This window comes from Lepus europaeus, chromosome 14 (assembly GCF_033115175.1).
Source record: "Lepus europaeus isolate LE1 chromosome 14, mLepTim1.pri, whole genome shotgun sequence".
Classification (NCBI taxonomy): Eukaryota; Metazoa; Chordata; class Mammalia; order Lagomorpha; family Leporidae; genus Lepus; species Lepus europaeus.
The window spans coordinates 64236333-64240030 of NC_084840.1; positions in this window are offsets into that span (position 1 = coordinate 64236333).

The window sequence follows — 3698 nt, forward strand, 5'->3', positions numbered from 1 at the left end:
ATAAATGCTGGATGATTCCATTTATGTACACTACACAGAATAGCCAAAAAGGATTGCAAGTGATGGTGGCTGCTGTGAGCCGTAAACAGAGAGGAATGAGAGGTTGTTATTTAATGACACTGAGTTTCAGTTTGGGAAGATGTAAACATTCTGGAAATGGGTGGTGGTGGTGATGGTTACAGAATGACAGGAATGTACCTAACACCACTGCCTTGAACATCTAAAAATGGCTACAAGGGTAACTTATATGTTAGGCATATTTTACCAAAACGTTTTTCAAAAGGTCGTCTGTCAAAACATTATAATCTCAGTGTCATTCAGAATGTTATACGGACAAAAAGCACAATGTGTAAAATCTGGGAATACTCACGTGGATGGCCATCTTAGAACTGCAATAGGCAAGAAAGATCAGGGCCAAGGTGCCCTGGAGAGAAGACAGCAGACACAGAGTTGGAGAAAAAAGGCACCGTGTGGGTCTGTCTTCAGCAAAGGGTGTAGGGAAAACTTGTTCACCCTGGGTGGGTGAGATTGTACCAGGTGCGAAGAAAGCCATCGTCAGCACTCCTCTACACCCCTTGGAGCCTTAGAAATGTTAGCCTGAAAAACCAACTGCATTGCAGCCTTATTCCACTGCAAAGTGGTGTTCTGTTTGTATTGTTCCTTCTTCTCTTCCCAACTCTTGATTCCCAAGTTAGCCGAGCAGAGCGAGATGGCCTACACAGGCCATGACTGTGCCTTCACTCTCACGTCTTACCACATCCCTCACCGCCAGCAAGGCAAGGCAGCAACGCTCCTTTGTGTGGTCCAGAGCAGATGAGAAAACCAGCACCGCTCTTGAGCTAATGGAACTCAGAAGCGACACACGAGGCACTCGGGGATAATTCTGCTATTTAAAACCAAACGAACAGACGAGATCTGTGTGCTCACCCGAGGGATCAGATACAACACGATCATGATACCCTGACCTGGAGAGCACTCCGAACACACCACCCATAATGAAGCAAAATCCCCCAACAAAACAGACTGGGTCAATACTCTGCATCGGATCCACTTTGCACAGACTCTAATCTGCCTATTTCAGAAGAGGCTGTGAGAAGCTAAACACCTGAGGAGCACTTTTGACAGCTTTGTGGAACTAGGGGGTATACACTGAGTCTAGGGCTCAAAAATTGGGGTCTGATAATATTCTGTACTTTTGGGTTGATCTCCCCAAGAATGACACCCCAGGAGTCAGAGTGCAGTGGAATAGACTGAAACTTAGTGACAAATCATTTCACTTCTTGAAAATGAATTAAGCTGAGGCGAGATTGCCAGTCTGGCTACCTCCGTGCCAGAAGCAGACACAGGCGTACCTGTTTCCCTGAGCTTCAGTTCACTTCACTGTGCTTCACATTTTGTGGCAACCCCATATCAAGCAAGTCTATGTGCACTGCTATTTCAGTAGCAGGTGCTCATTTGTGTCTCTACACCCAGGACGTTTTGGTAATTCTCACAACATCTCGAACTTTTCCATTATAATTACATCTGTTATGGCAATCTGTAGCCAACGATCTTTGATGTCACTATTGTAATTGTTTGGGGGCACTACAAATCAAATCCATGTGAGATGTCACACTTAATGGATAATTATTGTATGCATTCTGACTACTGCTCCAACCAGCCATTCTCCTGTCCCTCTCCTTCTCAGATTCCCCATTCCCTGGGACACAACAATATTGAAATTAGGCCATTAACAGCCTTATAATGGCCTCAAGTATAAGGAAGAGTCCCAAGTCTCACCTTAAAACAAAAGCTAATGGGGCCAGCATTGTAGTGTAACAGGTTAAGCTGCTGCCTGCAATGCCAGAATCCTGTAAGGGCACAGTTTGAATCCCAGCTGCTCCACTTCTGATACAACTCCCTGCTAAGGCTCCCAGGAAAGCAATGGAAGATGCTCCACATGGGAGACCCGGATGAAGCTCCCGACTTCTGCCTTTGGTCTGGTCCAGCCCCAGCTATTGCAGCTATTTGGGGAATGAACCAGCAGATGGAAGATATCTGTCTCTCCCTCTCTGAACTCTTCCTTTCAAGTAATTAAAATATATCTTTAAAACAAACAAACAAAAAACCAAAAGCTAGAAGTGAATTAAACCTGGTGAGGAAGACAGGTCGAAAGCTGAGGTGGCAGAATGCTAGGCTTCTTGTGCCCAACAAGTAAGCTGTGGATGCAAGGGGAAAGCTCCTGCAGGAAATTAAAACTGCTGTTCTAGTTAGCACACAAATGATAACGTAAAGCTTTAGTGCTGATACAGAGGAAGTTCAGTGGTCTGGACACGAGATCAAAGCAGCCGTAGCATTCCCTAAGACGAAGCCTAGACCACAGCAAGGCCCCGGCTCTAGTGCTTCCCAGTCTGAAAGATGTAAGGGAGCTGCGAAAATCAAGTCTGTAGCTAGCGGAGGTTGGCTCATGAGGCTTAAGCAAAGACGTCATCTGTAGAGCATCAAAGTGCAAAACGACACAGCAAGTGGTGATGAAGGTGGCCACACTCAGAGGGAGATTTTCAGTGTATAAAAACAGCCTTGTATGGGAAGAAGATGTGTCTAGGGACCTCATAGCTAGGGAGAAGTCAGTGCCTGGCTTCAAAGCTTCAAAGCCCATGCTGTCTCTTGTTGGGGGCCAATGTAGCTGTGATTTTAAGTTGAAGTCCATGCTTATTCACCATTCCAAAAATTCTGGTAAGAATTCACCATGCTAGATGCCATTGAGAACTTTGATGATTCGTCAGGGGAGGAGAGCAACTACCATCAGCAGCACGAAGTTGGAAGACGTGGACGCCGAGCCTCACGGATGACCTTCAGGAGTTCAGGACCAGCGGAGGAAGGAACTGCAGAAGCCGCAGAAAAGTAAGAGCTGGAGCCAGGAGCCAAGCCCGAGACGTGACTCAGCGGCTTGAACAGACGAGGACCTGCTGACTTCAGAAGAATACACAATGTGGCTTCTTGAGATGGAAGCGACGCCTGGCGAAGATGTCGGGAAGTGACGACAGGGGTTTCAGAAGGTGACGGGAACTTAGCTGATGAAGCTGCCGCAGGATGGAGAGGGCCGTCGACTTTGAAAGAAGTTCTCCTGTGGGCAAAATGCTGTCAAGCAGCGTCGTGTCACAGGGGAATCTTTCTCCAGCGGAAGAATCAATAGATTGTGGCAAGCTTCATTGTTGTCTGATTTTCAGACATTTCCACAAATGCCCCAACCTCCAGCCATGACCATCCTCGTCAGTCAGCGACCATCCACACGGAGGCCTGATCCTCCACCAGCAAAAAGATTACAACTCACCGAAGGCTCGGGTGATTGCTAGCATTTTTTTAGCTATACTTTTTAAGTGAAGGCAGGCACATTTTTTAGGTACAACGTTATATATTTAATGTACTACAGTATATGTAAATGCAACTTTTAATACACTGAGAAGCAAAATGTTCATGTCACTCAATTTATTGCAATATTCACTTTAGTGCAAGTGGTCTGGAACTGAAATGACAAGATCAACAATGATGTGCTCTACAAACCCTCTCTGAAGGAAGGAAGATAACTTTTCGTGTGTGTCTTCATAGTCCTGTAAGTTTTTATATAAAATGTTTAATACTGAAATATTAATCAGGGAGGTGACAAGATGGTGGCTGAATGAGGTATCTCGGCAATCATCCCCCACACAGACACCAAT